Here is a 23,947-nt window from a genome sequence, read left to right as displayed (position 1 = left end):
TTCATGCGCCAGGCTTGTCCAAACGTGTGGTAAGCATGGCTATGGCTGGAACCGGAGGTCTTCAGCTGCTGGGGCTCTACTGGGAGGGGTGAGGGAAACTCAACCCGCCCTCCTCCAAGGGGCCCCGGTGAGGACAGCCAGGTGCAGAGGCAGGAGACTGCACTGTTCTCTTCCGGGAGCTGGGTTTTATAGTCTATATATATATATATATATATATATATATATATATATATACACACATACGCATACATACATATATTTATATATCTATCTAGATATATACATACATATATAGACATATACATATATATCTAGATATATACACACGCCCCTACATTGACAATATAGAAAAGTTAGAGTATGATTTTTTTTTAAATCAAAGATATTTAGGAGTATATATTCTGAATCTTAGACCGATCATGTTTTTTTTCCTCTTTGCAAAACCAGTAGCTATACTAACTGTACCTGAAAAGATTGGTTAAGAAATATTTTTGTTAAATAACACAGCACAATCAAATCAAATCTGTATTTATTTGTGGTCCATGTTTGAAATATATCCTTGGTCTATTAACTTTAGATAGATGCTGAAAGAGGAGGAGTCTGCCAAGATCTACAAGGGAAATTTTCATTATGGAAGGAGGAAGATGTATTTGAATAGGATTGCAAGTACTTTCTTCTGATAAACTTAAAATTCCTTATTTAAAAATATTTATTTACCCATCTTGTACTTAACAATTTCCTGTTTATATTTGCATTCTTATTCCAGTGCTATTTCTACAATTTTCCTTTTCATTTATTTTTTAATTAATTGTTTTTTTAATTAAGACACTGATTTACAAAGCTGTTCATAAATAGATTTGTTTCAGGCAAACAAGGGCTGGAGCGATAGCACAGCGGTAGGACATTTGCCTTGCATGCAGCCAACATGGCCGACCCGAGTTCGATTCCTCCACCCTTCTCAGAGAGCCCGGCAAGCTACTGAGAGTATCTCGCCCACACAGCAGAGCCTGGCAAGCTACCCGTGATGTATTCGATATGCCAGACACAGTAACAACAAAGTCTCCAATGGAGACGTTACTGGGCCCGCTCGAGCAAATCATTGAACAACGGGAGGACCATGACTGACTGACCGTGACAAGGTTGCAACACCAGGGTTTCTGCCATCCCCTTGCCTGCCCCCTTGGCAGGCATATAACAAATTTATTTCATATTGTTTGCTACAATATGTAAATGAGGTTAGGCATTATACTATATTTTATTAAAAGGTAAAGCTTGCCGGGCTCTCCGAGAGGGGCGGAGGAATCGAACTCGGGTCAGCCATGTTGGCCGCTTGTAAGGCGAATGCCCTACCCGCTGTGCTATCGCTCCAGCCCATATTTTATTAAGTGATTTGAATTTCCTTTCTTACATAGATTAGAATCATACAGCAATTAATCATTACAAATTTTCCTTTTTAAAAGCAACTTATGGGGGCTGGAGAGATAGCACATCGGGTAGGGCATTTGCCTTGCACGCGGCTGACCCGGGTTCGATTCTCAGCATCCCATATGGTCCCCTGAGCACCGCCAGGAGTAACTCCTGAGTACAGAGCCAGGAGTAACCCCTGTGCATCACTGGGTGTGACCCAAAAAGCAAAAAACAAAACAAAACAATAAAAGCAACTTATATTTTAATGCCTGTTGAGAAAATGTCACCTTTTTTTTGAAGTTTTTTTCTATTGTCCTTCTTTGAACAACTTAGCATAAGAGGAAAGGAGACTTTTTTTTTTTTTAAGAATATTTGACTTTCACCTGAATGCCCAAGAACAGATGACTGGTTAAAGAAACTTTGGTACATCTACACAATGGAGTACTATGTAGCTGTTAGAAAAGATGAAGTCATGAAATTTATGTACAAGTGGTACAACATGGAAAATATCATGCTAAGCAAAATGAGTCAGAAAGAGAGGGATAGACATAGAAAGATTGCATTCATCTGGAGAATATAAAGTAACAAAATATGAGATTAATACCCAAGAATGGGCTGGAGCAATAGCACAGCGGGTAGGGCGTTCGCCTTACAAGCGGCTAACATGGCCGACCCGAGTTCGATTCCTCCGCCCCTCTCGGAGAGCCCGGCAAGCTACCGAGAGTATTTGATATGCCAGACACAGTAACAACAAAGTCTCCAATGGAGACGTTACTGGGCCCGCTCGAGCAAATCGACGATCAACGGGAGGGCCTTTACCTTTACCTTTACCCAAGAATAGCTGAGATTAGCACCAGGAGGATTACTCCATAGTTTAGAGGCCAGCCGGGCATTCTAGGGGAAAGGGCAGCTCAGATAGAGAAGGGAGCACCAAATAAAGGATGTTTGGAGGATCCTCCCAGGAGGGAAGACGCATGTTGAAAGTAGACTATGGACTGAACATGTTTGCCACTCAAGGCCTCTTTTGCAGACCACAACACCCAAAAGGAGAGAGAGAACACAAGGGATCGCCCTGCCATAGAGGCAGGCTGGGTTGGGAGGGATAGGGGTGGGAGGGATATTATCCATGGTGGTGGAAAATGGGCACTGGTGGAGGGATGGGTATTTGATCATTGTATAATCGAAACCCAAGCACAAAAAATTGTAAATCTACAACTGTACCTCATGGTGTTTAAAAAAAAAAAGAATATTTGACTTTCAGATTAACAAAATATGGAGGGCCAGAAAAAAAATTGCCTAATTTGTAGTTTTTTAATAATTCCACATTTATTTAACAATTAAAAAGTTAATAATTTATTAGTACAGTTATATCTGTAAATTTTAATTATTTTTTCTTTGCCTCTGTAGTATCTTCCCAAAAAAGAAAGTATAGCAGAACTGAAGTGTTAGTGAGAAATGCTAATATAGAATCAGTGAAATTTTAAACTTTTCATGGTAGCAATGATAATTTAAAGAGAAACAAATGCCTATAATATTTTTAGCTCTTACCCTAGCCTTGCAAATTCATATGGGTTGACAGAAAAAGCCAGGAACTGAACAAATAGAAACTCAGCAGAAAAACACTATGTCAACTAGAAAAAAATGGGAAAATACCAATGTTATGTCTCGGTCATCACATTTTCATCCTACATAAGCTCTTGGTCAGAAGATGGGTCTGGAGGAAGTAATATCATTCACATTATGCCCAAAGCTCAATTTTAAGGTTTACTATTGTGAATTATATAGTAAATACTGCTTCTGCTGTTAGCGCATGCTACACCATTATTTTGTTTACTGCTTTATAGAAAAATGTAATGTCAAACTTTCTTTGCCACTTTAGAGTTTTCATATTTATCAAAATAACTATATAGGGCTGGAGCGATAGCACAGCTGGTAGGCCCTTTGTCTTGCACGAGGCTGACCCAGTTTCGATTCCCAACATCCTATATGGTCCCCGGAGTACCGCCAGGGGTAATTCCTGAGTGCATGAGCCAGGAATAACCCCTGTGCATCACCGGGTGTGACCCAAAAAGAAAAAAAAAAAGAACTGTATAGATAGTAAGAGATTGACTACTATTTATAACTCTTGCACATACCTAAGAATGAAGTATGTATACGAAAAAAATAGTTTGGGGATTGCTAAAGTTCTGTACATCCAGAATCTAACTTTTTGGGGTTGTTTTTGTCTTAGTCATCAATGCTTAGTTTCCCTGTGGAATTTTTCTCTGTGCAATGTTTCTAAAAAGAAGCAAAATTCGTTCTGAAATCTTAAGCCAGCTTTGCAATTATGTGGGGCTAACTTAGTTTTTATTGCACAGGTTAGAAATGTTTCTAAATACATCAGATTTCCTCTTAATATTTTAATACTTAATACTTAATTCTTAGGAGAGTCCCAGTGTCTGGACCAGGGAGGTAATGCTAGTGGTGAAGTGTGTGCCTTGCATGTGAGATGTGTGTAAGACCTGGAGTTTAATCCCTGGCACCTCACCCCCTCCCCACCTCCTCCCAGCACCAAACTGCCTCATGTTGCTGAGAGTATCTGTGAGGGGCCCCAGACCCCTTGAGCACTGTTACATATGCCAATAGTGGGAAAAAATTATTTCTAGGATTTCTTCCAACCTCAGTTATTTAGGCGTAGGTACTAGTGCTTTAGAGGCTTGAGCCCTCAAATGACAGCTGCTTTATTAATGTCACTTATTATTACTAAAACAGCAATTGTAATATGTCAACAACTCTAAGATGTGCCCTGAGGTTTGGGGAATGTTCATTTGAAAGCAGAGTGGTTAAGAGCTCAGAGTAGGTTGCTTTAATACGTACTAATTGTATGATCTTGTGTAAAAGCATAAATTCTTTCTTCCGTGAGATAATCTTTACCATATTGGGTCATTGTGATGTTTCAGTATAATGATGTATGTAAATAGGCTGCTTTAAAAGTATTAGCTATTGCTTTATCTTAGTTTTTATGAAAATGTACTTTTATTGGGACCAGAGTGATAGTGCAGCCCACCACAAGTGATCCCTGAGTACAGAGCTAGGAGTAAGTAAGCCCTGAGTACAAGAAAGGAAAGAAAGAAAAGAAGAAAGGAAGAAAGAGAGAAAGAGAGAGAAGGAAAGAAGAAAAAGGGAGGGAGGGAGGGAGGGAGGGAGGGAGGGAGGGAAGAAAGAAGGAAAGAAGGAAGGAAGGAAGGAAGGAAGGAAGGAAGGAAGGAAGGAAGGGAAAGAAGGGAAAGAAACTGTACTTTGGAGGCTTGATAGGTCACACAGTGGGTAGGACATTTCCCTTGCACGCAGCCAACCCTGGGTTCCACCCCCAGCAATCCCCTATGGTCCCCCAGCACTGCCAAGAGTAATTCCTTCCTGAGTGCAGATCCAGGAGTAAGCTCTGAGTGGCACTGCTGGGTGTCGACCAAAAATTAGAGAGGAGGGATGGGCGTGGGTGGAAGGGCCACTGGGAACATTGGTAGTGGAGAATGGACACTAGTGGAGGGATGGTACTCCATCATTGTATGACTGAAATGTGAGCATGAAAGTTTGTAAGTCTGTAACTGTAGCTCACGGTGATTCATTAAAATTTTTTAAAATTTTTTAATTATAAATAAAAATAAAGGTAGGCAATGGTGATGGGACTTGTGTTCAAAAATTAAATGTAACCGAATATTGTGAACAACTTTATAAAAAAAAATAAAATTTGAAAAATAAAAAAAAAATTAGAGAGAGAGCACTGCTGGGTGTGGACAAAATATGAGAGAGAGAAAGATTTTCATTGAGCTTCTGGTGTATTTTATGTATTTTTATGTTGAAAATACGTACCTGAAGAAAGGGAGATAACAGACAAATTTAGGAGCAGATGGCTTTGTGAAAATTCTAGAAAAAATTCAAATTAAATTTCATTGAAATTCAGCATAGAATTAGTCAAATATACATTTATAATTAAAATGTTGTATGGTATATAATGGATAACCTTAGATGCTTGATGTTAAATGATTTCTGTTGTTCTTGAAGGTCACTAATTATTTTACGTGGAAGATAATTGGCTTGTACACATGCAGAATTCCTGAGGTTCTGAGTTTTTAGTCCCTGCACCTTGTGGTTCCCTAAGGCACTGCCCACTGTGACTGTGGTGACCCAGTGTGACCTTAGCCCCAAGTCCTGCTGGGAGCTAGAGCACTGCATCCTCATCCCTTCCTTAGCATCCCTCCCAAGTAAGCACCTAACCACCTGGCCAGCTAGGAGTGTCCCCAGTCTCTCCCATACCTCTAGGTATACCCCAAGGCTGGAGATTTTGAAATGACAGATTTGTATCTGTTAGAATAGAATCTTGGAACTGTCGACTTTGTGTGTTTGTTTTTGTTACTGTTGTTTTGTTTTGGGGAGCGGCATCCAATGGTACTCCATGGCTCTGCTCTCAAGAATCGCTCCTGGTGGGGCTTGGGGGAACATATAGTGTACCAAGGGCTCAGTCCCATTCTGCTACATGTGACTCAAGTGCCCTGCCCACTGTACTATTGCTTCTGGCCCTGTTGACTTATTTTTTAACCTGAGTTTTGTTTTTTGATCTGCAGTAATTCAAAGAATCTTGAGTAGTTTGAAAGAGTGGGCAGTATATAGGACTGTAGTGGAATTGGAGGATTCTAAATGACTCCCTCATTTGGAACAATTAAAAAACGGAATGAAATATTGGGGGAGGGATTAATTACATCACTCAGATGACATAAAAATAAACATTCTTCAGGTGCTCTGTGGAGGGACAGAAACTTCTCTTCTGAGATTTTGTAGCCATAAGTCTGCCTATACAAGTTTGAGGTCCTAAGTTGTTTATATAGAATAAAACCTCAAGTGAGGAATTAAATGAAAATGTTTTCTGATTGACACAAAAGTCTGTCATGCTAGTTGTCCATAAAGATTTCCTTGGATATGAGTGAGTATTTGGCTGATGGCTGCCACTCTTGATACCACAAGTATTATCTTCCTTTGGAAACTGGTGTGACCAGGGCTAAGGTTTAGACACTGAGTTATCAATGGCAGTCATGTTTGATGCTTCTGTGTCTTAAGAAGAGATGCTTATGTTCTCATTGCCTCGCTCCCCTTTTTGTTCAATAGTAGTTGGTGAAAATGTGAATTAGAATTTGGACACAAAGATTGAAGTATGTGTTGAGCTGACCCTCAAGCTATGTACTTCTTATTTCTAGACTATTACATGAGAAGCAATTTTCTTCTTTAAACCATTGTAGTTTTAGACTTTTGTTATAGGGCCTTAGCCTATATCCTAATTAATATCCTTTAAAAAGTAATCAAATAGAATTTTTGAAGGATCAGTTAAGATTCTATATATGAAAAAATTAAGTTGAAATAAAAATTTAGTAAATACAATGAGTCTCATTCCCCTGACCCTGAAAGCAACCAATACGGCAGCATTAAGAAGGATGAAGGAGAGGCTGATAAAATCTCAAGGCCGAACTAGGCTGCCAAAATGAAGAAAGACAAAAATGACTGTACTTTCAAAGCACATACGCTGGCATTGAATGCATCCATCGAGGACCTGATGGTACAAGCGCAAAAGATCAAGTACGACATCATTGGTCTGACTGAGACAAGAAGGCATCAATCACGTCATACCATTTCTGACACTGGAGAAGAACTGCTCCTTGGAACATGCAACAAAAGACTGTCAGTGGTGTTGGTGTCCTAGTCAACACGAACTTGGCCATGAGCATTGATTCATTCAATGCCTAACGACCTGAATCAGTTCTAAATGAGCTGGAGAAGTTCTGTAAAGAAGACCACACCTTCTACAAGATTATTGTCGGTGATTTTAATGCCAAGATAGGACCGAGAAGATCAGCCACATCGGGACCCATGGCCTAGAATGGAACGAACAGGGTGAGAGACTATGAGTTCATGTCGACCAAGACGATCCATGGTAACTCACAGTTCCAGAAGGCTGAATCTAAACGTTGGACATGGGAGTCTCCTGGTGGACTGTTCCACAACGAAATTGACCATATCATATTCAATCGACGGTTTTGCCTGACCAATGTTGCTGTTGTCCCAAAATTCCAAATGGGATTGGACCACTGTCTCCTTCGTGCAGAATTCTGCTTCACGGCGCAGGGAGAAAGGGCTGCAAAGTTTAAGAAGAGAACTCCCAGAATGACCACCAACGGGGAGCTCTTTGGCACCATTGCGGCAATATGGGAAGATGCTGTTGTTGACAACATTGATGAGGAATATGATCGATTGGTTTAGCACATCCATGATTGTGCAAGAAATGCCAAGAGAGAGATGGCCACAAAAAAAATGCCTGTCTTCAAAAACTCTTGAGCTTATTCGCCAACATGGCTTGGTGCAAGTCTCAGGCAACCGCAAGCGAACGTCCGACCTCGCAAAGCAGTGCAGAGAAGCGATAAAGGAAGACATCAAAGAGAGAAGAGCAGCAGTGCTGGCAGATGCGGCAGAAGCATTTGCAACGCCCACCTGTCCTTCGCCAACTAGAAGACTAAGATGACTGCCCTCCGACGTCCTGATCTATCACATCTTCCAGAAGACCAATGGAGAAGATTATCCATGACTTCTACTCAGATCTCTTTGATAGGCACGTCCGCCTGCCCACATAGCAAATTCCGCAGGATAGATATATCGTTCCCAATGTACTCCCTTCCAAAATCTGACACGCCATTTAAGTAAAGAAATGGTTCTTTTTTTTTTTAATTATTTATTGAATCACTGTGGGAAAGGTTACAAAGCTTTCAGGTTTAGGTCTCAGTCATGCAAATATCAAACACATTTCCCTTTACCAATACTTATTTTTTACCATGAAGAACCCCAATAAAACCCCACCCCCCACCCCTCCCCGTCCCTGTGAGGCAGATGAATTCTAGTTTTAACACTCTATCTGCTTTGATTAGATTCATTGTTTCAATAAAAGATTCACCACTATTATTTAGAGTTTACCCCCCCCCAAATCAGACATGCTGAAAAAGCATTGTGAAGTGATTTGCTTTCTACAGCTGGGTTCAAGAATTAAATGTTGGTTTTGGATTTCTGCTATTTTACCTATTGACCCTGGAAGTATTTCTACTGAAAGTCAGATAGTTAAGAAATTGGTTTCTGTGTTCTGGAGTCGTGGCCGTGCTGGAGAGCCGCTCGTGGGGGCAACTGGTGGCCTCAGTAGGGCGTGAAGGGCGGACCGAAACGCCCCCCTTCCCATGAGGTTTTAGTCGCCCGGCTCATACCTGCTGTCCACAAGGCTCCCATGTGGCCGCCATCTTTCTTTCCAGAGAGGAGAGGGCGAATGGGGCAACACCCTTTCCCCTCCGGCAGACTTGATGGCCTGGATCAACGCATAGTCCGTTCACTTTTCTGCTCCAAGCTGCTGGGTTCTGCATTAAGTCCTTGTGCTTCTGGGGCCGTGGCTGTGCTGGAGAGCCGCTCACAGGGGGCGACTGGTGACCTCGGTAGGGCGTGAAGGACGGACCGGAACGCCCCCCGACCCATGAGGTTTTAGTCGCCCCCACACCCCCGGCTCATACCTGCTGTCCACAAGGCTCCCATGTGGCCGTCATCTTTCTTTCCAGAGGGAGGAGGGCGGAAGGGAGCAACATCCTTTCCCCTCTGGGCAGAAATGATTGCCTGGATTAACGCATAGTCCTTTCACTTTTCTGCTCCAAGCTGCTGGGTTCTGCATTAAGTCCTTGTGCTTCTGGGGCTGTGGCCGTGCTGGAGAGCCGCTCGTGGGGGGCAACCGGTGACCTCGGTAGGGTGTGAAGGACGGACCGGAACGCCCCCCTTCCCATGAGGTTCTAGTCACCTCCACACCCCCAGCCCATACCTGCTGTCCACAAGGCTCCCATGTGGCCGCCATCTTTCTTTCCAGAGAGGAGAGGGCAAATGGGGCAACACCCTTTCCCCTCCGGCAGACTTCATGGCCTGGATTAACGCATAGTCCTTTCACTTTTCTGCTCCAAGCTGCTGGGTTCTGCATTAAGTCCTTGTGCTTCTGGGGCTGTGGCCATGCTGGAGAGCCGCTCGTGGGGGGCAACTGGTGACCTCGGTAGGGCGTGAAGGACAGACCGGAACGCCCCCCTTCCCATGAGGTTTTAGTCGCCCCCACACCCCCGGCTCATACCTGCTGTGCACAAGGCTCCCATGCGGCCGCCATCCTTCTTTCCAGAGAAGAGAGGGCGAAATGGTTCATTTTGGTAAAGAAATGAACAGCACCTGGCCCAGAAAGTCAGAACTGAACACCTGAAGAACCTGCCATCAATCTCTTCAATACACTGGCTCGGCTCTTCACACACTACCTGTCTGAATGCAAGGTTCCATCCCAATGGAAAACCAGCAGGACTGCACTACTGTACAAGAAGAGAGACATCCACAACATTGGCAGCTATCGCCCGATCTGCCTGTTGTCTGTCGTCTACAAGCTGTTCACTCGAGTCATCCTGAATAGGATTGGCAGTACACTAGATGAAGGACAACCATGCAAGCAAGCCAGGTTCCGCAAAGGATTCAGTACAATCAACCATATCCACACAATAACCAAGCTCATTTAGGTTTCTCGGGAGTTCAAGATGTCGCTCTGCTTAACGTTCATTGATTTAAAGAAGGCCTTTGATTCTGTTGAGACGGAAGCAGTCATTGAAGTCATCGAAACCCTGGCCAATCAGGGCGTTCAAACTCAATACATCAGGATCCTCCATAGCTGTATTATGGATTCACTACCAGGATCTCACCATTCTACAAATAAGTGCTCATCCATGTCAAGAGAGGGGTTCGGCAGGGTGATACCATTTCACCGAAACTCTTCAGTGCCACCCTTGAGAATGTCATGCAACGACTGGAATGGGAAGGAATGGGAGTGAAGATAGATGGTCGGCAACTACACCACCTCCGCTTTGCTGATGACATTGTTCTAATAACACCAAACATTAGCCAAGTGGCACAAATGCTGGCCGAGTTTGACCATGAGTATGGAAAGGTCGGACTGCAGCTGAATCTTACGAAGACAATGTTTATGAGAAACAGCCTTGTTCCTGACTCTCCATTCGCTCTCAATGAAATGACCATCTTCGAATGCAACAGTTATGTGTACCTAGGTCGAGAAGTCAACATGATGAATGACCTGGCACCTGAGTTGCGTAGGAGGAAGAGGGCAGCTTGGAACGCTTTCAAGAGTGTTGAAGAAATAGCTAAGAGGGCGAAGAACCTCCGGCTCCAGGCACATCTGTTCGGTTCCACTGTTCTTCCTGCATTAACATACACCTTAGAGACCTGGGTCCTACGAAAACAGGATGAGAACATTATTTGGGTCTCTCAAAGAGGAATTGAAAGAGCTATGCTTGGAGTATCACACTTCACTCAAATGAGAGAAAGAATCTGGACTTCCGACCTTCGTCAATGCTCAAGAATCAGGGACGCTGTCTCTTTTGCCAAGGCATCGAAAATCAGATGGGCTGGACATGTAATGAGATTTGGAGATGACCACTGGACTAGAGCTGTTACTGACTGGTTCCACGGGACATCAAAAGTATAGTATGGCTGCCTACCTAGAAGATGGTCAGCTTCTTCGTCAAGACCCTGAACGATCAGTTTGAGGTTCTTTGTGTTCCTAGAATAAGCAGGCGCGATTGGGCTACACTAGCATGCGACAGGGATGAATGGAGACGTTACTAGCGCCCACTCATGCAAATCAATGAGTAACAGGATGTCAAGTGATCAAGTGATCAAAAATTAAGTGAGTAAATTAAAGAACTGATTCCAGAACTGGGGCAGAAGAGATTGAAGATAAACCAGGATCATAGTGGGACAACACAACAAAGTCCTCAGTTTTTCAGAAAAAGAAATAACAATAATAACGGATACATGCTATAGGGATGAATCTCAAAACATTATGCTAAGTGAATGAAGTCATATAATGTAAGTCTGCACATGGGATGAGTCCGTGTATGTGAATCTTCTGGTAAAGTAAGTCAGCGCTTGCTTTCAGTAGGAAATGAGAGTGGAGATTCATTGCAAATGGGCATGAAGAAAATTTTGAGGCTGTAAAAGTATTTTAAAATTGATTTTGATAAAGATTTCAGAACTGGATAAATTTATTGGAAGTTAATTGAGTCATATGCTATCAGTGTTTGGAAGTTATACCTTCAATGAGGCTGTTTTTGAGACAGGCTGTAAAAATTGGGTGTGGGTATACAAAAGCTGAAGTAAACATAGTTCTGCCAAAAACAAAAAAAGTTGGGGAGCTCAGATAGAATAGATTTTAGTGTAAAATTTGTACTCTACACATTCCTGGGAAAGGGTTAATTAAGTATGAAGTAAGAGCTGGAGCGATAGCACAGCTGGTAGGGCGTTAGCCTCACACACGGCTGATCCTGGTTCTATTCCCAGCATCCCATATAATCCCCTGAGCACCGCCAGGAATAATTCCTGAGTGTGTGAGCCAGGAGTAACCCCTGTGCAAAACCAGGTGTGACCCAAAAAGCACATATACACACACACATACACACAAAAGTGTCAAGTAAGGAGAGATTTTCTGCTTTATACTAGTTAACTCGGGCTGGAGCAATAGCACAGCGTGTAGGATTTTTGCCTTGCACATGGCCGACTCGGGTAGGATTCCTGCATCCTTCTTGGAGAGCTCAGCAAGCTACCGAGAGTATCCTGCCTGCACAGCAGACCCTAGCAAGCTCCCCATGGCGAATGCCCAAAACAGTAACAACCAGTCTCACAATGGAGACATTACTGGTGCCCACTAGAGTAAATCGAACAACTGGAGGACAGTGCTACATTGCTATACTAGTTAACTTAATTAAATTGCTGAGGAGTTACAAGAAAAAGCATTGAAGTGGGGATGGGGAGGAATGGCAAATCTTCATTGATCTTATATTAGTCTATATAAAATATTATATATAAATATATAGTCTTATATTTTGATTAGAATAATTGACTGCTAAGTACTGGCACTTATTTATTAAATTTCTGGGTTAGCGTAAGCTTCACATAAGAAAAGCCTGTCTCTACCACTACACACCAGAGCTATATCCTGGCCTTGCACTATTTTAGAAATATAGCATTAGGCAACTTTTGGTTTTTTAATGTTTTTTTATTTTTGTGGAAGAGAAAGACAATAAATATGTGAACTATAGAACTACATATTCTAGCAGCTGGTTATGATGTTATGGAAAGAAGCAAAGCAGAGAAGTGTTTGGAGGGATTTGCAGTCTTGGGTAGGGTAGTCAGAGAGCCTTCCCTGTAGGGGGATCATACTGTACCAGAGAATGAGGGTGTGATCCATGAAGATAAATGGGGAAACTGTTTCAGGCCAAAGGTTTAGCAAATGCCAAGGTTTTGAGCAGGACTGTGGTGTGTGTGTGTGTGTGTGTGTGTGTGTGTGTGTGTGTGTGTGTGTGTGTGTGTGTATAAAACACCAAAGGAGCAGAGTGTGGAAAAATCAGAGGAAAAATGGTTTAGAGATGAGATAAGAGAGAGAATAATGAGTTATCAAATCTTGGTGACATGCTAGGCCATTTTTAGAACTTCAGAGACTTTCAGTTTGATTGTAGGCTTTTAAAAGTAGGGTAAAATAGGTATAAAAAATTAACATTTTTGTGGCGGGTGGGGTTTGGGAGTATATCATGATGTTGCATGACTCAGCTGCCAGCCATTTCCAAAAGTTCCAAATCAACCCAAACTGAAATTCTGTACCCATTTAGTAGTGATTTCCTATTCTCCCTCTCTCCAGTCTCTGGTAACTTCTAACCAGTTTCTTTCTCTATGACTTTGCCTATTCTGGGTACCTCTTACAAATGGAATCAGACAAAGTGTCCTTTGACTGACTGACTGACTGACTTACTTACTTACTTAGAATGTTTCAGAACTTCTTCCATGATACAGCATTGCTATTTATGAGTTAATAGTAGTCCATTGCATGAATACACTGTATTTTATGGTATATACAGGAATTTGGATTATTTCTGTCTTTTAGCTTTTGACTATGGACATTGATATACAAATGCTGTAGACCATGCTTTCAATTATTTTTGTGTATATTCTGAATAGAATTGCATGATATAATTTGGTGATTAACTTTTTTTTTTCCTTCTTGGTGGTTGTGTTTTGGACCACACCTCGTGAGGCTTAGGGGCTATTCCTGACTCTGGGCTCAGGAGTAACCCCATGACATTGTTGCTTGGAGACCATATGCAGTACACGGATAGGAGGCTAGAAATCAAACCATGCATGAGGTCTGCCGCGTACAAGGCAAGCCCTGATCTTCTGTACTGCTTCTCACTCCAATGATCAACTTTTTTTGATGAACTGTTATACTGAATGGCTGTATTATTTAACATTCCACCAGAAATATGCAAAGTTTCAATTTCTCTACAAACTCTTCAACTAGTATTTTCTATTTTTAAAAAATCGCAATTCTATGGGCTGGAGAGATAGTGCCATGTGTAAGACACTTACTTGTCTTGTGTGTTTCTGACCCAGGTTTGATCTCTGGAACTCCATATGGTCACACAAGCCTACCAGAATGATCCCAGAGTGCAAAACCAGGAGGAAGCTCTTAGCACAATTGGGTGTGACCCCAATATAAAACAAAACAAAATCATATTTATTCTAGTAGTAGTAAAATGGAATCGATTGTGTGATTTTTTGACTTGCATTTTCTTGATAACTGGCGGCATTGAGCATCTTTTCACATATTTAAAGGCCATTTATATATCTTGTTTGAGAATTGTTTGAGTTCTGTACCATAAAAAATAGAATTTTTTTTGTTTATAGGATATAGAGATCTTAGTATGTTCTAGGTCTTTATCCCTTATCAAATATAACTTAAAATATATTCCCTCTTCTGTGTGTGTATTCTTCCCCGCCCCCCCCCCCCCCCCACTGTCTCTCAGCCCCGCTGCATCAGTTTTTAAAATGTTTTCCAAACAGTATGGAGGCTTCTCAAAAAATTGAAAATAGGTTTGGGGAGATAGCTCAAAGGGCTGACTGAAGCATATGTCTGGCTGACACAGGGCCCTTGGTTCAATCCCTGCTGCCACACTGCCTCCCACGCACCACCGAGGAGCCCCCTGCCAACGCTGAAAATTGAGCTACCATATGATCCAATAATTGGACTCTTTGGCATCTGTCCCAAGAATATCAACTCAAAAAGATATATGTACACCCATAGTTGCTTAACTCTAATGACCAAGATCTGGAAACAACCCAAGAGCCCAACAACAGATGGGTGAATAAAGAAGTTGTAGTATATACACACAATGAAATACTATTCCACTATAATAAAAGATGAAATTTTTATATTAGGCTTTGGTAGAACTGGAGGATGTTATTCATGTTAAGTAAAGTGAATCAGAGGGAGAACAAGCACCAGGTGATTTCATCAAATGTTGAGTAATAAATAAAGCAAGGGAACAGACAGTGTCCAGTGAAAACAAATACTGAGATTCCTTCAAGAGAACCTAGTTTGCCTCCCAAGGAGGGAGTGAGGGGCTAAGGAGGGACGTAGGGATAGTGTTAGAGGGACATTGGTATACTGCTGGTATGTATGCTGTAGTAGCATTGTACAGCTAAAACTAAATGTTAATGCTGTAGAAAAAAATAGAGCCTAAAATTTTTTTTACATAAAATGTGTTCCACATTTAAGAGAAACTCAGACATCTAAAGGATATGACTATTGGGTCTTTCTTTTTTTTTTTTCTTTTCCTTTCTTCCTTTCTTTTTTTCTTTCTTTTTTTTTTCATTAAACTAAGAATATGTGATGGAGTCAGTGTAAGAAGAAAGGACCATTTTGTGGAGAATGATATTTACTTAACAGTGTAAGAGTGAAAATTGTCAGAAAGTAAAGAAGAAAAGGAGGGCAGAAGAGAAAGAAGTAAAGGGTTAGTTAAGTTTGTTGTCATTACCAGGTGAGCAAACCATGTTCAAAACTTTTAGAAAAAACATCAGCAGCAGGAATCTTTATATAATTTTTATTTTCTGATAGCTTTTTCACTTGAATATGTAAAAAAAAATACTATCCCTTCCATTTATATGAAATATCCAGAAAGGGAAATCTGTCGAGGTAGGCAGTAGAAATCTATTTGGACTACTGGAACTGTTCTAAAACTAGATTGTATTGACATTTCAGAAATCTACAAATTTACAAAAACATCATTGCACACTAAAAATAATGTCCATGAAAGTATTAAAACTGTAGAGTGATCGAAGAAACAGAAAGAATTTAATTTCTTTCTGGTCTGTTTACATTATTATTTAAGTATAATTTGCAAAATACAGATGTCACCTATTAAAGTATATCACAGGTATTTAGTAGTGCCTTCTTATAGGATTGTTCAGACTACTTACTATGCAAGAACATTTAGAACATGTGTGGAACATGGTTGAAATGTTGTAAATCTTGACTGCTGCTCTTTTGTTATTGTTAATTTGAGTTTTTATTCTTGAAACCAAAGCTAAAAAAACTCCACTTCTTCAATTTATTAACAAATTTATGAGGTTAAAAAAATATCTAATCAAAGAATTAAACCAGAATGTTCCAAAATTCTTAACATACACATACATATATACACATATATGGTACATATACCAAAGTTTATTCCTGGCTGTGAGCTCAGGAATAATTGCTGGAGAGTCTCAGGGGACCATATGGAGCACCTTACCTATTGTACTAACTCAACTCCAGGAATGACTTATTAATGTGTATTTTAGCAATTGGTGGGGAGGTGCTTCTAAACATGATTATAAGATCTCATTATTTTTCTACATATTATTTTATAATCAAATTATTTTTGAAATTCATGTTTGAAAATTATGTCATGAGGTACAACCTCATTCACCTATGGAGCAGCATCCTTTGAATTGAGATATAAGTTCATTTGCCATTTCCTCAGAGTTCAGTTTCTTCTGTAACGTAATTCAGAAAGTATGTTCCTTAAAAAGAAAAAAAAGGAGATTAAATAATTTTGATTTGAAACATTGACTTGTTTCCTCATTGGAATTTTTCCTTCTTTTTTTCTTAATGCTTATCATCATTAAAAAATTGGCTTCTTAAGACATTTTTGTGGGATGTTATGATATAGAATTTTGAGCATACAATGACAGGGTTCAGTTCATTGAAATCTAGATTATTTTTATAGGTAATTAAAAATAATTATTCACATCTTGGTTTTATTTCTTTTAAATATACGATAAATTTATTAGTATACTATATAATTATAATATATGCTATGTATCCTAATATGCTATAGAATTCATTAATCTTAAGTAATTTTTGTTCTTCTATCCCTAACTGCTATTCCTATCATGATTTGATTTTGAGCTCTTGAATCATTAAGTAATCATTAATTCAAAGTATCATATAGCTTGCAAATATAAGAACACCCAGAAAAACTTTGAGATTTCCAACAATGTATTGTGCCATTTTCTAGATACTAAATGACAGATTTATTTTCTTCATTCTTAGACTAAAATGAATGGCACAGGAAGGAAAGAACACAACTCACTTCTTGAACCTTAAGAAGATGATTTTTAAGTGTACAGAATACGCACATTTCTTTTCGTCTGTGCTTTCTTAAATCCTTCCCCCACCCCCACCCCACCACACCCACTTTTTTTTTTTTTGTAAATTCAGTTTTCGTCTTTTACCACTTGATGGCAGTGATGAAGCTAGAGCTGCCCTAAGGTTAGGACATGAGCTCATTATGAATTAACAGAAGGGTAGATACAAAAGAAATCTCTGACATTTTAATATTACATTTCTAGGTGATATTACTGATATTGCAAGTGACAGTAATAGGGGGAAAGCCTCTAGATGGAGCTTCAGTACTTTCCAAGGCAAAACACTATGCCATTTCTATCAGTAACAATACTTTATATTGTTTTACATAATATATTGGAAACAGGAGAATTTTTTTAATAATATTAAAGATGAGTATCAAAATGTGAAAATCAGTTCATTATGCCTACCAATAATTTGGGGCAAAAAATGGTTTAAGTATCTTAAACCCTATTACATTGTGATATGTGTTGAAAAAGTGTGTTGAAGTTGTTAGTGAAATATTCCTAACTAGTGTTAGAATGAGCTTGCTATTTAACAAGTTATTAAAAGACAATAGGGAAATAGTTCAAGTGCTTAAAATATTGACCACAGTTAAATATGATCTTCTGTATAGTTAGTAATCACACCTATTTTGTCATTCAGCATTTCAGTTCTTGAGATAACACACATATGTATGTTTTTCCAATTTAGTTCCCCACTTAAAACTGAGTTTTTTATGTTAAGTATTCTTTGAAAAAACATACATATTCTTTTGTGATAAGTGTTATCCTCATCAGAAGTGCTTTCCTTCCATATTCAAATAAGGAACTCATAATAATATATGGAGATTACATCATTTTTAGGTTAAAAAAACATATTTATCTCAATATTCTATGTAGAACTCAAAAGTAGGTTTCAATATTTCTGTATTCGAAAATAATAAAACATGAAGAGTAAGTTTCTTTCATTTCTACCTAGAATGTTGTTACCAATCTTAATTTTTATCTTATTAAACATTTTAATAAGTTCGTTATTAGTTTACAGTAGGCATTTTTAGCACCCAAAGTATTAGAGAGAAACAGGTAATATTTAGTTTGATACAGATAAGAAATAATTTTGTATTGAAAGAGAATACATATAAGAAGCAAGAGAAATGGTTTGTAGTAATTTCACTTAATTTTCTTCAAAAAAAATTCTTAATAAATTGAAACAAAAGTTAGGTTTGATAGTTACATTCAAATGATAGCGTGATTGGTTTTATTTTTCAACAAACAACCGTGGTACACATTTATTGCTGGTCATATACAAAGTCGCTAAATTTGCTGTGTCATTTGCTTGCTCTTCACTTCTGTCGTGACAGTTTCCCAAAAAGGCTTGTGCTGCTTTTTCTCTATCTGATTACATTTTAGAGTTCTATTAGAAGAGAACACATTTTAAAAATGACTAATAATTTTTCAAGCATCTCCTTTATTATTAATATGTTTTAAACCAAGTGTAATTGCATTGAATTAGCTCAGTTGTGTGATGAAATAAACTTGAAAGATAGTCTTTTTCTCAAGGATAGAAAATTTTCAAGCAAAAGAATCGTTATATTGTCATAAATACCTATAAATAGTAGCTCACTAATAGTAGTTACGAATAAAATTAATTCAGTTGAAATAGTTTTGATTAAGTATCAGCTTAAATTGCAACTTGGAATATCTTGACAAAGGGAATCTGAAGCAGTTGCTGTTTCTCGGAAGCCCTTGCCCTGTTAATAAACTAGTATATGTAATCAGTTAATTTTACATATCAAACTTTATTCAAGGAAAAAAAGAATAAAGCATGCACTGCTATTTGCTAAAGGCAAGTTAAAAGCGGTCTTGAATTTGGTGGAGGAAAAATTCTTCTATTTTAAACTGAGGTTACTTAGTTGTATTTTTTCCTTTTTTACCAGCATATCGTTATATAATATTGTCTCAATATTTAAAGCTTATTTAGCTGGGGCCAGACTAATAGTACAGCAGGTAGGGCATTTGCCTTGCACGTGGCTGACCAGCTTTCGATCCCTCATACCCCATATAGTCCTGAAAGCACACCAGGAGTGATCCCTGAGTGATTCCCAGCAGGAAGCCCTGAGCACTGCTGGGTGTGACCAAAAATGGGTGTTGGAACATTGTACGACTGAAACCTATCATGAACACCTTTGTAATTGTGTATCGCATGGTGATTCAATACAAATAAATACATAAAAGTTTAGTTAGCTTTTTTTTAAAATCTTTCTGGTAGTACCAATACCACAATGTAGTATTTCTGTTGACTAATACTGAATATTGGGGTTTTATAATCATTCTCACTCTTATACTGTAAACATCATTGCAATTTTATCAGTTTTCATACAACAAAAACTAATGCTATCAAATAGAAAGGGCTGACACATTTTCTCTTTTAACAAAAATTTTCATTTGGGTAGAAGGTCTGCTTTTGAGCCACATCCAGTAGTACTTGGAGGTCACTACTGGTTTTAGTTTGCTCGGGGCTCCTGTGCTGGAAGCATACCTTCTGGCCCTTTGAGACATGTCCTGGCCCCTGTAAACTGCTTTTTAAGTCAAATTTACTGAAATGTGCATGCTGAAGAGACAATACAGCGAGTAAGGTGCTTACCTTGCATGCAGACAACTTGGGTTTGATCCCCAGCACCAAATTATGTCCCCAAGCCCACCAGGTGTGGCCCAAAAACTAAAAAGCAAAACAAAACAGTATAGTCTACTTGACATGCTTTTTATTAAACTGTGTATTTAAAGTAGAATAGGCAATAAAATCTGTAGCAGTTGCTATAGGGCTTAATAAAAATACCTTTTTACAGGCTACAGAGATAGATCAGTGGGTTGCAGTGCATGCTTTGCATGCAGGAGGCCCAGTTTTCATTCCCAAGATAGGGTCCTCTGAGTCCCACCAGGAATAACCCCTAAAGCATTATTACCACTATGGCTCAAAAACCAAAACCAATTTTTTTTGTTAAAAACATTCTATTAATAAAAATAAAAGACTTTGACTTAGCTCTTATTATCAATATCGACTGAATACTACAGATTGACAGTTTTTAATATATCTGGACAGCTCAGCATTCTATTTATTATGTACAAGTTTGAATTATGTACAAGTTTGATTCCTTTGTCCCTCTCGGAGAGCCCAGCAAGATACGGAGAGTATCCCGCTGCACACCAAAGCCTGGCAAGCTACCGTGACGTATTCGATATGCCAAAGAACAGTAACAAGTCTCACAATGGAGACGTTACTGGTGCCCGCTCAAGCAAATTGATGAACAGCGGGAGGGCAGTGCTACAGTGCTACAAGTTTGAATATGGTATATCTTTCTAGTCTGTTCAAGTTTTGATTTTGAACCATTATTGGATTGCTTAAAGCAATTTGGTTTTCATGTTATTTTGTTTCAGTGAAAATATTTATATCTTTCATTCTAACATTTAAAAATTCTTTATTTTAAAAATATTTAACTTCTTAAAATTCACTATCACTGTCATCCTGTTGTTCACCCATTGCCTCGAGCAGGCCCTAGTAATATCTCCTTCGTCCTAGCCCGGAGATTTTAAGAAGTGCCACATTCGAGGCTCTTTCAGGGTCAGGAGAATGAGACCCATCATTGTTACTGGTTTTTGGCATATTGAATACACCACGGGGAGTTTTCCAGACTCTGCCATGTGGGCAGGATACTTTTGGTAGCCTGCCAGGTTCTCCAGAGTAAGAACTAGATAATAAAAGGTCACGCTATAGACTCTGGGTCTTGGCCATTAATAGGATTACATGGCGCCGGGGCAGTTGGTGGGTGTAACGCCTACATACTGGAAGATGGAGGATTGGAGGAGGCCCTAGTCCCAATCTGAGCAGGTTTGGAGATCTAAGCCCTGGGTCCCGCACACCTGGGTTCCTCTTAAAATTATATATAGTAAAATAATTTATGCTTTAATTTATTTTATATCATCAAGCAGAATAAAAAACAAAACTGCTTCTAAAATCTTGATTTGTTTGAAAGAGGTCTTTGTATGAAGTTGTACTACATAAATGCTTTCTTTTAAGTGTTCCCCACCAATGCATGAATCCCCTTTCTCTGAAAAGTACATTTTTAGGAAAAAAAAGCGTGGCCACTTCTTTAGTTACACCATAACTCTTTTTTCATTCATTCATTTAAATAAAAGTCTTCTCTTGGTACTTTGAACCTATAGGACTATACTCAGGATTGAGAGGGTGGGAGACATGTGGTTCTGGGGGTTGAACTTAGGGCCTTGAGTGTGCAAAGCACACACTCCTGCACTTTTGAGCTATCTCCTCAGCACCCAGGACTTTTAAAACTAAAGGACAAAGTATATTGATGAAGAAACTCTCAGAAATTAGTCCGTAGCCTTTCATTTTTATGAAGGTAAATACCACTAAGTGAAAGGTCATATTAATTTAATTACTGTAGTGTATGTTTTATAATAAAGGTTATTTTAATTCACTTTTACATATAAATTTTATATCAATGCTCTTTTAAGTGAAGTAGTCTTGATTTATTTTAAAAAATGTATTTGCATCCAGATACCAGTGTAGTAGTCTGCAAAAATAACAGTATTACAGAATCTCCAAATTCATTGATACTTGAAAATAATTTGTTATCAAAAATAGAATCTTTTCATATGAATTCAAGGCTTATAGTAAAGACTAGTTGAATAATAAAGCCCTAGCATGTGAGACAAAGTATATATAAAACATAGAATGAATTACGTTTTTTAAGAGCATAATAGTAATATGTGTATGTTATTTTTATCATACCTTATGCAGACAAAGATAGTATAGCTGGTGAGTTGCTTCCCTTGCAAGCAGCTGACCCAGGTTTGACCCCTTGTGCTGCATTTGGTACCCTAAGCCTAGGCAAGGAAGTGCTCCACCCTCTTTGTATTATCTCTCCAGACCTTGTATTTCTTAGAAACCTTATTTGTTTTCTCTTTGTATTTTTTTTCATTTGTGGTGAATTTTAATTGCTTTTGGTCTTCAAAAAGGAAAACAAACGGAAAAACATATGGAACGCTTCACAAATTTGCATGTCATCCTTGCGCAGGGGCCATGCTAATCTTCTCTGTATTGCTCCAATTTTAGTATATGTGCTGCTGAAGCAAGCACTTCTCTTTGTATTTTAAGTAGTCACGATTATTTTTGTTTTGTTTTATTTTGGAGCCATACCTGGCTATTCTTAGGGCTTACTCCTTGTGATGCTAATGAGGTAATAAGCCATATCAGGGATCAAAACTGGGTTGGCCACGCTCATTGGTGTGATTGTTGCAAAGACTTCTGAGGGCCAGAGAGGGAATACAATGGGCAGAGTGCACAAGATACTCAGCATCATTGCAACAAAGGTCCATAGGCAGGACAGGAAAACTGGTCCACTACTGAGTTGGGCGTGGGAGGCTGTTGTGGGGGGTGGGGCTCCTTCAGGGAGGGATGTGGGCTCAATGGTAATGGGTGTGTGTTGGAGTTATGTGCATGATAAACTATTTTTAATAGTATTGTAAGGCACAGAATCTCAAAAAAATTTAAATAAAATGCCCATATTTCACTGATTGCTTTCTAATATAAAATAGGCTAGCATCTTTTTTCTTTTCTTCTTCTCTTGGTTTTTTTTTTTTTTTTTGGCATGTGCGTAGCAAGATATTTTGCTGGGGTTGAGTGTGTGGGGTGGCTTTGCAGCAAGTAATGTTTACTTCAGAACACTGAATTTTGATTGAATGATATTTACTTGGAAGGACATGTGCAGAGAGAAAGAGAGGAATCTGTGTTTAAGAGAGAACCAAGAGTTTCTCTGAGTGGAAAAAGCAGAAGGAGATACATCTTCCAGGAATACTGTGGGCTTGAAGAACTGGCCAGGTTTGGACCCTTAAGCCTCTGGGCTTCTCTATTGAGAGAAGGAATGAAAAATGCTTTGTATTAAGTTACATATTTATGTAATGTTATTTATGTTACATATTTTTATGTGATAACATACTTTGTATGATGATCAATTTCAGAAATAGGTTGGCTGAATATATATTTATATATATATATATATATATATATCAAGTCAAGTGTGACAAACTGGCAGTTTGTTATATATATATAACAAACTGGCAGGCTACCGAATGTAACCTGCCCACATGGCAGAGTCTGGCAAACTCCCTGTGGTGTACCCAATATACCAAATACCAGTAACAATGATGGGTCTCATTCTCCTAACTCTGAAAGAGCCTTGAATATGGCACTTTTTTAAAAATCTCAGGACTAGGACGAAGGAGACATTACTGGGGCCTGCTCGAGGCAATCAATGAATAACAGGATGGTCGTGTTTGTGCTGTGCTACAGTTGTTCTTGGCCTAACTCTCCATGTCATGTAGTCTTACCTCATGATAATCTAGTGATATGCCCCAGTTCTTTGGGCCGTTTCCCCAACCCACAAAAATACTGTTCAAACTAAACTTCTGATTGGGTCGTTTCTACTGTGTGGTCCTTATTCTGCTATTTTTACTTCAGATCATTGAATTTAGATGATTGGATGCTTTTTAAGTAAGCTATAAATAAAATTAAACTAATTTTGCTTTGGGGGGGCTATTGTATGTTCATTTATGTTAACTAGGTAGGCCATAACCATACTATTTAACAATTTCATAATCTCTTTAGGATATCTCCCAGAACCAACTATATTGAAGATTGTATTAAAGTACTATATAAGCACTATTCATTATATGAGTATAAATAAATATGCACATATTGATAATACATGCTCGGTATTCTTTGGTGGCCATTTCATTCATCACCTTTGTAAGATCTTATAATTGAGCTCTTATGCTGTTCATTGTAGTGCTTTTTTCCCCTTATCTTATTCTCCCCTTTCAGGAAGCCTGGCATCACTAACTGCTCCCATCTCAGACAGCTTTCGCATCTGCTAGTCTT

General features: G+C 39.1%; 1 protein-coding gene and 1 non-coding gene across 2 annotated transcripts in view; one reads left to right on the top strand and one right to left on the bottom strand.

Annotated features, from left to right (window-relative positions):
* The window catches only part of DNAJC1 (DnaJ heat shock protein family (Hsp40) member C1), a 146,600-nt gene that overhangs the window by 28,393 nt on the left and 94,260 nt on the right, over positions 1-23,947 (top strand). The window lies entirely within an intron of this gene.
* On the bottom strand, positions 22,041-22,147 carry LOC130024102 (U6 spliceosomal RNA). The gene has a single exon (XR_008792549.1). It is a non-coding gene; the product is annotated as a U6 spliceosomal RNA (small nuclear RNA).

The sequence above is a fragment of the Sorex fumeus genome, unplaced genomic scaffold (assembly GCF_029834395.1).
Source record: "Sorex fumeus unplaced genomic scaffold, SorFum_2.1 ptg000026l, whole genome shotgun sequence".
NCBI classification, from domain to species: Eukaryota; Metazoa; Chordata; class Mammalia; order Eulipotyphla; family Soricidae; genus Sorex; species Sorex fumeus.
Note: the sequence above shows the minus strand (reverse complement) of the source record. Positions and strands in the feature narration are given on the sequence as shown.